This window comes from Lontra canadensis, unplaced genomic scaffold, assembly GCF_010015895.1.
Source record: "Lontra canadensis isolate GAN:19392208 unplaced genomic scaffold, GSC_riverotter_1.0 scaffold17, whole genome shotgun sequence".
Lineage (NCBI taxonomy): Eukaryota > Metazoa > Chordata > Mammalia > Carnivora > Mustelidae > Lontra > Lontra canadensis.
In genome coordinates this window covers 4,362,147-4,376,543 of record NW_022631011.1, presented here as the reverse complement: position 1 = coordinate 4,376,543, position 14,397 = coordinate 4,362,147, and the positions used below count along the sequence as shown (strand labels likewise).

General features: G+C 35.3%; 1 protein-coding gene across 1 annotated transcript in view; it reads right to left on the bottom strand.

The window, feature by feature from the left end:
- The window catches only part of RIT2 (Ras like without CAAX 2), a 383,183-nt gene that overhangs the window by 308,864 nt on the left and 59,922 nt on the right, over positions 1-14,397 (bottom strand). The window lies entirely within an intron of this gene.

Genomic DNA, 14,397 nt, shown 5'->3' with positions numbered 1-14,397 from the left:
TTAATTATGCAACATGAACCACCAAATGTTGGAGAAAGTTCTAGGGGAGAAAAAGTGTTATAAAGAAAGAAAATAATGTCAGATATTTCTCTGGAATAAATATGTCAAAAATTTTGGTGTATTTTAATAAAAATTGCATTGTAGTGAAAATAAGAAGTCTTAACATAATGAGAATATAAAGTAGCTATAGGATCCTTCTTGGTTTGCTTTGGTGTAACAGTTGGTATTGGTTGAGAAGAACTTTTCACTAAAGGTTCTATACATATTCTGGGAATTACCTTCTTCATCTTGAAAATAAGAAGATAATCTCTGAGGTCTCTATTATTTATTAAGGTATGTGATTATATGAGTTTTTATACTTAGTCAGCTTTTTAGTTAAAATTATTTGTTACTTTTATTTTGCCTGATCAATGTTATTTAGGTACCTTTATTAATTTTCATTACTTTTGGGGGGTATTTCCTCCAAATTCTCCATATTCTTTTCAAATCAATAATTTTATGAGATATTTATAATGTTTCTATTATAGTTTCTTCATATAAATAACCAATATTAGGAGACAAATGGAATGCTGAAGTAAGGCAACAAAACTTGTAAAAGGAATTCATGCATAGTAGATCTCTTCCTTTTCTCCCTCCCTCTCTGTGTGTGTGTGTGTGTGTGTGTGTTTGGGTGGGTTGGTGTGTGTGTGTGTGAGACAAAGACTCCCTGATCAGACTTTAGTTAGCCTCTCCTGAGTCTTCCTCTCAACTAAAATCTGACCTAGCTCCCTGCCCTTGCTAGACCTGCGTAGTCCAGCGGTAGCAAGAATACTGCTAAGTCATGTTGGTGGGAATCTCTCATCCTTGTTATCTCACCTCCTGGCCTGCATTCAGCAAGAATCCCTTACTCCTGATGGCTCCTGTTAGTAATTTTCCATCTCCCAATGCCCGTCACACTCCTTGCCTATAAATACCCACTTTTCCTTGTTGTATTTCCTGTTAAGCCCAGTTCTATAATGAATTCTTTTTTACCTTACTGCAAATAAAATCTATTTTAACATTTTCACTGTCCAGCTCTGGTTTCCTTTAACAATGTGTTCATGCTTCAGCCAATGTTTAAAACAGAGAAGACAGTTAAATTCAACAAACCTGTATAAGGCACTAGTCCAACCTTGCTGAGAAACGCAAAGAAACAGAACCTGACCTAGTGAAAAAAGAATTTCTGTTTACACTTTGATAGTGTTTACTTCCTGTCTTTGCATTGACAAGGGAAATCTCCATATGAAAGTATTACTCAATTTGACAGTTTAGGGCAAATTTTTGAAATACAAATGAATATTTCTTACAGGGGGCTTTAAGGAGTTAGAATATTTCAGGTAAACAAACTGAAAGCAATATGTTTATTAAGTAGATATCAAGGAGAATTTGGAAAACATTGTTCGTGAGTTTTTTGTTTTTTTTTTAAGATTTTATTTATTTGACAGAGATTACACATAGGCAGAGAGAAAGGAGGAAGCAGGCTCTCCTCTGAGCAGAGAGCCCAGGGAGAGTGGGGCTTGATCCCAGGACCCTGGAATCATGACCCACGCTGAAAGCAGAGGCTTTAACCCACTGAGCCACCCAGGCACCCCTGGTTGTGAGTTTTAAAAAGCACATTCTCCTCTGTCTCTTACTGCCAGCTGGTTTACTCCCAGATAGAGTACAGAGGTTGGTTTGGAGGCCTGGCCTCCCAGTGAACACTTGGTGTGGCTAGTTAATTGACTAAGCTTCAAAGATAGCTCAGATGTGGTAACTTTAGAACTAAAATGAGGAGATTCTTCACTCTACTCAAGGCAAAGAGTTACACACCTATTCACTATGTGGCAAGAGTCTCATATTCATCTTACGATAATCAGTTATCTAGGATAAAATCTTGAAGATGTCTTTGGACATTTCCCCTCTCATATCTTCCATCTAGTCTCCATGGATTTTCATTTTACTTCCAAAATATCTTCCAAATACGTCTTAATTCTTTCTGGTATTACTGTACTTTAGAATCTTACATTTTAAATCCCTATTGCCATAGATTCAAAATCGTTTTCTCTGTAGCTATCTCCTCTACCTTCCATTAACCTTCATAGTGACACCAGAGTCATTTTTTTTTTTAATCTGGTTATTCATATGTCAGCAACTATTAGGATAAAGAGTAATGTGGTCCTTCATGGGTCCATCATATCTCTTCAGGCTTGAATTCCACCACTGTCCAACCAGCTGCGCTGTGTCCTCAGACTTAAGAAAGGAAGGACTTTCCACCTCTGAGCATGACTTTAGCCTGTGTCCTAGCACAGACTTCGCTTTCTCCTTCATTTTTATATCATACTAACAAAGGTTTTCCTTGACCAAACCTTCATCAGGCTCCTCTGAAGCCTCCTTCTAAACCAGGCCATGAACTTCAGGCACCCATGCTCATCTCTGCTTTGCCAAGTTTTAGTGGGAGTCCTACTAAGTCAGTTTGGAGAAAATTCTCCACATTTGATATATGGTCACCCTTGATAGCTGATCAAGTTCTTCATCTCCAACCCCCATGATTACTTTGACCTACCTTCAGCAAGAATCCTATTAAGTTTATTCAACAAGAATCCCCTTGCTCTTTTAGTGATTTTCCATCCACCGATCCCCAACTCGCTTCTTGGCTATACATTTCCACTTGTCCCTGTATTTGGAGTTGAGCCCAATTCTAGATGGAGGGAGTTCTCTTTACCCTATTGCAGTATTTCCTGAGTAAAATCTATTTTACCACTTTACTGCCCAGCTCTGCTTTTCTTAAACAATGTTAATAATATTTCTACTCAAATGTCATACTATTTCACTGACACATTCAAATTGTTCAACGAACAGGAGCCAGTACATGATAGTCCTAGAAGTTCCCAAAAAGCCTTAGAAAACACTGTGTATAACTAGGGTCTGGGTTAATTTCTATAAACCCAGGAAAGAATTCTGAAGGTGAAGAAGTTTGGAACAAATTTAAGGAAGAATATATAAGCATTTTAGGAACTGATAGGTGTATTTAATACAACACTTGAGAATCACAAAACCAGTATCAGAAATAAATGAAACAAAGATTTACTTCTTACGAGTATTTATAAGAATACCTAGCATATATTTAGATGATGGCGTTTGTGCTTTCATGGAAAGCTGCTGCTTATTGTATAATTGAAAAAAGCCCTTCAATTCTCAAATCTTCTGACCTGCCACTGAGACAGAACCAAAGAAGATGGGGCCAGCTGCGCTTTATTCCAGACTTCAAAAGGTAATTTTAGAAAGATTGATTTGTAAAAGTTTCTTTTGTGTTTTACAAAGTGGATGCCTGATGGGATATCTAAGAGCCCGTTCCCCTTTGCGGAGATGATATGTAAAACAAACAATTTTTGAAAAATCTCTCCTAAATGCATGTCAAATTCAATGTTGGAGATAACTAATCTGCTAAATACCTATTGATTGTACTGGGGACTAAATTCTATTTATTTTATGATATATAGGCTTACATACAGATTTACATCCTTCAAGTCTGGGTATTCTCTTTATTTTGCCAAAGAACCATTCTGTCAGAAATTCAATAATAGCTCTCCCTTTCTCTTCAGTGGTTTTATTGTATTGACTTAATAATATCTGAATTCATCAGTTTTTAAGTGTCTAATGAAAGTGTAGGTCTATGTCTCCTTCCCAAAATACAAATTCCTATACAGATATGTACATAATATTGAGAGAGATTGTCCTAGTAAATCACCATAAATGTCAGTAATCAGTCCTTTGCTTAAAAAGAAGACAACCATAAAAATTGTGATTAAAGAGCATCTGAGAATCCCAACCTCTCAAATCTGCCTCTTCAAAATTCCTAATATTCAGCGTCGATATCCATTTCTTACTATGCATTTTTGTTTGTCTGTTTTTTAAGTATTCCTTGAGGAGTAGTATACAAAATTCCTAACCTTCAGTGTGAACCAGTTTGATGGATCGGTTAACAAAATCCACCTGGCAATCATGAACAAATTATAGTCCGTTTATTCAGGAAGACATAGGAAAGGAGGGCAAGATATTACTAGAAACAAATTTCACAAATATTATCCTAGACTTATTCTGTCTGTGGCTTTCCTGTACTGTAAAATATAACAAGAGTCATTTTAGAAAATTCTGAAGAGGAACAATCTCACATTTCCCATACACTTTAGAAAAGCTCTACACCAACAGATTCAGAACATTTTTCAGTTTACCAAAAAAACTGTAGTATTTTAGTAATGAGAGAGGTTTGTTGAGCTTTTTTTTGGGGGGGGGATGATGTATTATATATATGTATTTGAAATAGTTAAGGAATGTTCTACAAAGTACTGAAACTCTGGATGATATAAGGATGGGTCTATTGTATTCAGAGATCCAGTCAGAGTCCAATCCTTGCCAGTGCACTGTTAGCGGTTCTTGTCTCAGAGACAGTATTACTGAGCTCAACAGTAGGCTATGGATATTAGCCAGGGATAAGAATGCTGAGGAAGAAATGAGAAGGGATGATGGGAGGCAAGTACAAATATTGGTTGGATCCCATTAGGTATCTTAGAGACCTTGACTCAAATAGACTTGTGTGTATGAATCAGGTAAATACTGATAGTGGACCACAGAATCTCTGTATCAAAGGGAGCCATTAGGGTATTTATTATTTGTTTTTATTTATTTATTTAGTTAGTTAGTTTATTTATTTGTTTGTTATTATTTGTTTTTATGAAGGCTATTGATTTGTATTTGCTAATTTTCAACTCTCTACCTTCCTAAACTATTTTATCTTTTGAGCTATTTTTATCATGACCTTTTAGGAGTTTCTACCATATCATCTACAAATAGAAACAGTTTGCAATTTTTGTTTCATAAATTTTCTTGCTAATACTCATTGGTTAATTCACCCATCCATGACAGTATTAAATAACAGTGCAGGCAGGGATCATCTTTGACTTTTTTCTTGATCTCAGTGGAAATAACTTTTATTTTCACAGTATTAATATTGTGCTATATTACATATTTCATCGTATTATGGAAATAGTGATTGATTTCTGCTTTCTTGAAATTAATAAGGAATCAGAGTTGAATTTTTCAAAAGTTTTTTCAGAACAATGTAAATAATCATATGTTTTTTCTCCTAAAAACCATTAATGTGGTAACATTTTGGGAGGGATAACTTATTTTAATAGCCATCCAAATATTAAACCAATTTTGCATCCAGGATGCAAATAGACCAAGTCTATTTGGTCATGATGTCTTATTTTTCTTAATGTGGTATTAGAGTCTGCCAGTAAGTTGTTTAGGATTTTCAGGTTATTATCAATAAGTAATGTTTGTTTTCTTTGTTAGGTTATCTTTATCTGGATCAGTATCAATCTTAAGTTTCCATTATAAAATAATTTGGGAGATTTTCATTCACTTTCTATGCTCCAAAACAGTTAATATAACATTGAAACTGTATGTTTTTTAAAGGTTTAGTAGAATCTCCTTTGAAATCATCTGGGCCAGCTGTCTTTCTAATAGAGGTATTTCCTTGATAAACTTTCTCTATTCTGTGCCTATATATCTGTTCAAGTTTTCTAACACTCCTGGGGACAGTTTTAGGAAATTTTATTATCCTAAGAACTCATCCATCTAGGTTTTCAGTCTTCTCAAAGAACTGTGCTTTGTGATGTTTCAAATTTCCTTTGTATTAGTAGCAATTTCCGGCTTATAATTTTTTGTTTGCTATCTGCATTATTTATTTGCTTAAATTAGTTATTAGTTTGTCTATTTTGTTGATTTTTTCAGAAAATTATAATGTTTATTTCATTGTGATTACTATTATTAATAATGTCCATTGACTTTCTTTAATTTCCTTTGTTGCTTTTGTCTGTATTATTTCCCTGCTGTGTTTCTTTGGTTTACTTTTTTTGTTAACTCAGTTCATTTGTTTTTATTCTTTTAATTTTGTTGGTAAACTTTTTGTAGATATGAATTATCCTCTGATCTCTACTTTCTATCCCCTACATAGTTTGGTATTACTTTTAGGAAATTTATGATTTTTATTTGTATTTTTCCTTTTTGTGTATGAGTTGATAAGTAGAAAGCTCTTTTCAATTTCCAGCTGGAGATTTTTTTGCTCATTTTATTTTTAATTTCAGTTTTATTGACTTATAATCAGAAATTATTTTTAATAACTCCACTTTACGTAATTGCTAATATTTTTGGTGTCTTAATATATAATTAATGTGTTTAGTAAAACAAATTATAGTGATAAGGTAGTATTTGATATATGCAACAATAACATTTACTTTATTATTTTTAACTGTTTTATATTCTTATATTCTGTCCACTGCTCTGTCTTTTGTTAAGAATGGTGTTTATGTTCACAAATTACAGATAATTGTGGTCTTATTTGGCATATAAGTATTGTTACCAGTAATATCTTTGTTGTGGTTTGAGGTTTTTATTATTAAAGAGAGTCTTTCCTCATCACATGTAATTATCTTTGTCTTTTTTGTCTGATACCAACATTGTAATCACTGCTTTATTTTTAATTTGCTTAGTTTATCTTTGCCAAGGCTTTTGCTTTTAAATCATTGTACTTTAAGTGGGTCTACTGTATACTACATACTGTTGGATATTGTTCAAGAGCCAATTTGGAAATTGTTTTCTTTTACTAGGCAAGTTTAGTTTATTCACACTAACCTACTCTTATGTTCTTCCATGTTTTTGCATAGCCTGATAGCTCATTTCGTTTTAGCACCAAGTAATTTTCCATTGTCTGGATATATCACAGTTTACTTATTTATTCACCTACTAAAGGACATCTTCATTGTTTCCAAATTTTGGTAAGTATGAACAAAGCTACTATAGACATCATTTGCAGGTTTTTACATGGCTATAAGTTTTCAACTCCTTTGGGTAGATCCCAAGGAGTATGATTGCTAGATATGTTTATATCAGATGTGTTTGAGTTTTCTAAGAAACTGCCAAACTGTCTTCCAAAGTGTCTGTACCACATTGCATTCCCACCAGAAATGAATGCAAGTTCATTTATTTGAACTTTAGCTCTACATCCTTGGCAGCATTTGTATCATCAATATTCTTGATTCGATCATTCTAATTGTTGTCTAGTGGTGCTTTGTTGTTTCAATTCATATCTCCCTGATGACGTACCACGTGGCACATCTTTTTATATGCTTTTCTGCCATATATATTTTTTCTTTAGCAAGGTGCCTGTTAAGGTCTGTAGCCATTTTTTAATCATGTTTTTGTTTGTTTTTCTATTGTTGAATTTTATGAGCTCTTTGTGTATTTTGAATAACAGTCTTTTTTTTAGAGAGAGAAAGCACACAACTGGGGGTTAGAGAGAGGGGTAGAGGAAGAAAGAGAGAAGGAGAATTTTAAACAGGCTCCACACCCAGTGTGTAACCCCACACAGGACTCCATCTCGGGACCCTGAGATCATGACCTGAGCCAAAATTAAGAGTCAGATGTTTAACTGATTGAGCCAACCAGATGCCCCTGAATAAGTCTTTTATCAATGTTTCTTTTGGAAATAGTTTCTCCTAGTCTGTGACTTATCTTTCTAATTCTCTTGATACTGTCTTTGGGAAAGCAGAAGTTTTTAATTTTAATGAAGTCCTGCTTATTATTTTTTAATCGATTATGCAAAGATACTGTATCTCAAAAGACATTGCCATACCCAATGTCCTCTGTTTTGTTTTATGTTATCATCTAGGAGCTTTATAAGTCTGCATTTTACATTTAGGTCTATGATTCATTTTGAGTTAATTTTGACCTGTATAAGTCTATGTCAAGAATCATTTTTTTGCATGTGAATGTCCAAGTTTTTCCAGCACCATTTATTAAAGAGACTAGCTTTGCTCCATTATGTTATCTTTACCCCTTTGTCAAAGATCCGTTCATTATATTTCTGGGTCTTTGAGGCTGAGGTGTATGTCATGAAGGAAAGGAAAGGGATTTTGGTGAACACAGAGTAGTCTCTAGTACACGGGGGAAAGGACCATCAGAAGGAAATGTGAAAATGTCAAATGAAGAAAAATAAAATGTCACCCTTTTCACCCCCAAAAGAATAATCATTCCCTGAAAAACTATCAGGTCTTAATGTTACTATTTTTCTTACTAATTTCCATGAGGGATGTGTCTACATTTTTAAAAATAAGGCATCTTTATTTAAAGATGAACAGCTCAAGGAATTATTATCAAAAAACCCATCTGTTTAAATTCTTATGAGTTAAAGCAATCTACATGGCAGGAATCTGTATAATTTTATAGATTTAAAAATTAATTCTCTAGCTAAGGGTATATCTGAAATGATGGGCAAAGTTTTTGCTGTTATTGTTTCATTTTGCTTTGTTTTTTTCAGCTCAACTCTGTGGCCATAATGAAAAAACTGGGACAAGAGATAGTGATGGGAGGTTTGTCATACTTATGCACATAAACACTTCCCCTAAAGTCCGTCTGTCTTTCACTGGCTTTATGAAGACAAAGAAAGAGCAGAGTGCATACAGGCAGAGAAGACATTTAAAAATCAGAAAAACTGAGTCATCCATTGTAATCTTAGTCAAAGTAATTAGGGATAGAAATAAACTGTATTTGGTGGACTCATACTCTGTCTTTTTGATTTCTAAAATTATTACAATTAGTGGATGACTTTTGTTAGCAAACAAGATAATTCCCCTCTACCCCTCCCCAATTGAAATGGACATTTACTTTATATTAAGCCACAGATCAGGAAGCACCTGATGGATTTTGTATCAAGGACCCTTTCCGTTACTAGTGGCCAACCCATTAACATATGTTATGTAAATGTAGTGCTTTCCTGGACTTCATAAAATATTCATTAAATACATACAATAAATAATGGGCAATTGTATCTTCAATGTTCATACAAAAGCAGTGGTGAGAGATTAAGTATAATACTTTTTTTAAAAAACAAACCCACTTTGATTGGACTCCTCTTTTTTTGGATATGTTCTTTATTTAAATGTCCATTTTATTATTCAGATATGCCAATAATTTACTATTTCATTTTAAAGTGAAATTTAAATCAACTGCTTCTTGTTTTGCATAATGCAGCATTGAACCACCAAATTTACCCACATGAAAAATCTGACAATACTATGTATCACCTTGCTTGGAATGTCAGTGGTATTTGCCCAGAGGCAGAGACTAACAGTTATGAAAAAGGAAGTTTATAAAAAGAAGAGCATAATTTTCTACAGATTTTTTGAAAGATTAAAATATTGCATAAAATCACACTACTTTATTATTACTCTCCTCAACTCCCTGACCCCCAGAGGAGTTTAATATTTATGAAGAGTACTGAACTGAAACTTTGGAGAATAATATAATCTAACTACGCAAAGATAGATGTTGACAAGTCATGACTTTCCCTTTGGGATATTCAGGCCTGTCAGTGGAGTGGGAAAGATGATGGGAATCTGGTCACTAAGATGTTCTTCCATTTGTCCCTTGGTCTGTTGTGGTACCTTGATATAATTACTTAAACTCCCTGTCATTTTTCTTATCTGCAATATGACTGGAAGAAGACAAGACAACTTAAAAATGCATCCAGATTAAGCATTCTGCAACACCTATTTCTTCCTCTGGTTCTCCCTACCATCATTTGTTCTTTATACATTTAGAATCTCCTTCTGTTATCTCTATTCTAATTCTGTCTTCTATTGAGTCATTCTGTTCCAGGCATACTGTTTCTTGGGGGTTTTTCAAACCTTTCCAGCCATGACCCTTTCCAGGGAAGTCTTTGCTGGTGCTGTTTCTTCTGCTGAAATGCTCTATGCCCAGATAGATTGACCTGTCTCAGATTATGATTCACATGTGACCTGTTTGGGAGGTATTCTCTCGCCAATGAATTTAAATCAAAACCCATTCCTCCTCATTAGAACTTCCTAGCTCCCTTCCTGATAGTCACTCATTCATTTATTCTATCCAAAATGTGTCAGACACTTTATATAATGGGCCGCACCCTGCCTTTAGGTGCTTCTGACACAGCATTGAGGAAAATGGGCCCCTGCCCTTTAGGATCTTACATTCTAGAAAGTGTGGAATTAGAGAGGGAGACAGATATAAAAATGCCACACATTTGCATATAGATCAATAGTCTGTTAGATGGTAACAACTATTACTATAGAAAAAAGTAAAATTATTAGAGGATCATTGCGAAAATATAAAGATACATTACATTAAGATGAGTTCGTATGGGAAAAAATTTAGTGTGTATACAAGTTCCAGGAAGACTAGGAACAATGTCACAGTTTCCACTATTAAAGAACTTGTTCATGCAGTTTTTAAAGAGAATCTTTTATGCCTTGATGCATATATTTATAAGAAATGTATCATTACTTAAAACACCATTATTTAAAGTAAGCGAGGATCATACCCTTTAAAACAAATTAAATTTAGGATGAAATTTTTAGATATCAATCTAAAAGTGTACAAGTTGAGGGCACATGGGTGGCTCAGTTGGTTAAGCATCCAGCTCTTGATTTCGGCTCAGGTATAGTCTCAGTGTTGTAAGATGGAGCCCCATATCCTGCTGTCCACTTAGTGGGGAGTCTGTTTGAGATTCCCTCCCTCTCCCTCCACCCCTCCCCCAGCTTGTGAGCTCTAAATAAATAAACAAAATCTTAAAACAGAAAGGATTCAAGTTGTGTACCTAATCATTCAAAACTCCTTAAAGGAATAATGTAACAAAAATGTTTTAAAATCTATGCATTAACTTGATCAAGGTCACAGATCTATCACAGAATAAAGTTGGTTGGGCCATAGGACTCACTCCAAAGTCAGACACTTTCTACTGTGCTAACTACTTCTTATTATTTCCTCTTTCTCTCTGTTTCTCTTTCTCTCTCTTTTTTTTTTTTTTTTTTTTTTTTGAGAGAGAGAGAGAGAGGGTGGGTGAGGGGCAAAGAGAGAGGAAGAGAGAGAATCTTAAGCAGATCCATGCCCAGCTCAGAGCTCCATGCAAAGCTTGTTCTCCTCACCTTGTGAACATGACCTGAGCTGAAATCAAGAGTCAGCACCTACTGACTGAACCACAAGGCACTCCAATTCCTCTCTCTTAACTGAAAATGTGTGCTCTCTCATGAGTGGGCCATTTGTTGAATAATAGCATGGATACGTGAGAAATACTTATATTTTTGAATGAATAAATAAGTGAATAAATCTAAAATTATCTGCTGACTTACAGTTACACTCAGGTGAAAGTGGTTGATACTTCTCTTATTTTCCCACCAGCATTCCCAGTTACAAACATTTTCTAAAAATGCATTGAATCAAGGGTTCAGAAACAGCCTCATGAGAAGGCACAGCATGGGGTGTTTCCCAAAGAGGGCAGGCCACCCTGTTGAGTATTTGAATGAGATGAGGTAGTTTTCAACCTGGCAAAGACATCCAAAGATTACTCCTTACTTCTTTGTGTTTTAATACTGAAGGGTTAATTGTTGGATAGACCATAAAGAATACTAAAATTCAGAAATTAGATGAGAGGAATTATCTTCACTCTGATGCCACTGTTCTTTTTTTAATAATTCATACATCTCTAACAGGAATGGGGCTCTCCTATTCTCTCTAGGGCTACTCACGTCTCTAAATTTTCACAGAATCAACATTTAGAAAGAGGAACTCAGCAATAGGAGACTAGTGCCTTCTAAATCAAAAGTAAAATTCAACATATTGATATCAAAATGCAGGAAGCCCAGTAACCCAGACAAATACCAAATCTATGCCTGCAAAATCTGGATTTTCTCCACCAATTATTATGGTTCAAAGGTGTATAGGTAATATGGGAATGTAATTGTTCATTTAGTTATAAAACATTTATTGCTGTTTGGTATATTTCCCTGTGCCCATACATCTGTGGATATAAGATAAGGATGGTTGAGAGGGCAGGGCTTGAGATCTGGAGATTAAGGGGTAGATTAGAAAATGGCACCATTTGGAGGTGCCTGGGTAGCTCAGTCGTTTAAGTATATGATTCTTGATCTCAGCTCAGGTCTTGATCTCAGGGTCATGAGTTCAAGCCTCATATTGGGCTCCATGCTGGGCATGGAGCCTTCTTGAGAAGAGGAGAGGAGAGGTGAGAAGAGGAGAGAAGAGATCACCATTTGGTTGGGGGGAATGGCACTAAACCAGGGAGATGGATAGGAGAGGGCACCCTGCAGTCTCCATCTCTGAGGGTTTTCCCTCTCGTGGAGCACTCCCTTTCCATCACTTTTTCTTCCTCTCCCCATAAAGTCTATGCCAACAGACAGAAATGGTGTTTTCCAGGACATTAAAAATTCTATCTTCACTGACTGATTTTCAAGGATGATTGATGGGACACAAAAAGAAGTGATGGATATTAAAACTCAATATTACCAGTCATTCCTTTTTGCTCCATTCTGACAGTTTATTTTGTACTCAATGAAACAAAGAAGAAAAATAGACATTTTCACCAATCATTTCCCAAGTATTTTATCACTTAGGATAAACGTCATCTCTTTAGGTAAAAGAAATACTACTGATGCTCTGCATACATGTACTAATGTAGGTAAATATATCTTTCTCCCTAACTCTATTTTTAGTATAACAATTAATGGAGACAGTTATTGGAGTCTGATTCATGTGAATGGGTGTTAGTAACTGGAAAGTCTTAAAGGGCTCAGATTTTAGAATATATTTGGCTTGTCATGGGAGTTATAATAGATATTAGTATCTAGGCTGTATCCAAATTTATATTCTTATTATTTGCTACAATAAGAATTTACTCTGTTGACACCTTGATCTGCAGTCAAAGCATTTCCTGGTGTTTCATCACATTAATAACTGATAGACATTAGATGTCTTGGGACTGAAGGTTTTTCTTTCATAGCTTTGGAAGAAGATTCCCAAGGCATAAAACACATGTGATTTGTAATACTGTAATACTGTAATATTTGTGTATTTGTTAAGAATTTTTCTTTATTGGATGACTCTCCATCTTATTTCTAGGAATTTTATAATACTCTGTAGACCAGGTCATAGGCTACTGATGAAGTTCAGAACAAGCTACCCCAAAATATGACACGTTGGCATATTGAATACTTTAAAGTAAAGGAACTTGAGAAACAGCAGGTGTAGGAAAAATTCTCAGTTTCCCTTGAAGCAGGTCATAAGACCTTCACGTGAAGGCCACTCTCCTAGGCTTGGAGGAAAAGAGCATCCTTGTCTCTGAAGAAGTAGGGATGCCGAGAGAAGCTGAACAAACTGGCCTTGGTAAGTATCACCCCCACCCTTTACCACCCTTAGGTCGTACCCTTTTGTCCTATCACATTTTTTTATAACTTTGCATTCTCCTTCGAACCTATAAAACCACTTCTTCAGGTCTTCATTTCCTTAGGAAGACTCCATCCATGTAAAACTGAAATAAATTTGTATGCTTTCTTAATTTCTCTTCTGAATCTGTTGTTAGTCCAGCTTACATGGAGCCAGCTCAAGAACCCGAGATGGCTAGCGGAAGAGATTTTTTTTCTCTCCACACTAGTCAGCTGCTTACTTTACCAGAAGGGCATTGGCATGCATGGGTTATTTTCTCCTGCCCCATTACAACTCCCTTCTTCCTAACTGAAAGTTCCCTTCTAATGTCTTAAATGATTCTGGATTCCAAGACACTCTTCTTAAAATATCATTAGTTTCTATCAGTTTTTCTGGTCCTTCATGACAGGATAGATGTTTCAGCCAGGGAGAAAAGCTCTGGAAAAGGAAGACGAGTGGTCCCCTGAATAAAAGGCATACTTTTTCTGTGGCCTCACCCAGATCATCCATGCTAATTACTGTAATAAACTTTATTTGTTTAAAGACTTTATCTATTTATTTGCTGGAGACACACACAGAGAAACAGAAAGAGAGTACACAAGCATGAAGGGGGGCAGAGAGATAAGAAGACTCCCCACTGAGCAGGGGGCACAACAAGAGGCTCAATCCCAGGACCAGGAGATCATGACCTGAGCTGAAGTCAGATGCTTAACCAATTGAGTCACCCGGGCACCACTGTAATAATCTTTATAACACTACACTTTCTTTCTTTTTACATATAATGCTATATACTTTTAAAGACATTCCTTGGTTTATACAGTATTTCAAACTATATGCTTCTTCTCACAACATATATGAAATGACATAAATCTAAAAGTAAAGGCTAATAGACCAGGTATCCACAGGAAGACTTAGGGCAATAATGGCAGGATGGAATGAAGGAACAAACCCAAATCTGAAAAGTAACAGATTGATGTAAAAGTCTTATAATTTTAGTTAGAATAATCAATTTTACAGTTACAAAAGCACAGAATGAGCTGGACATGGTACAACATCTGTTCAAATGAAAATGACATGGAGGTTAGGATT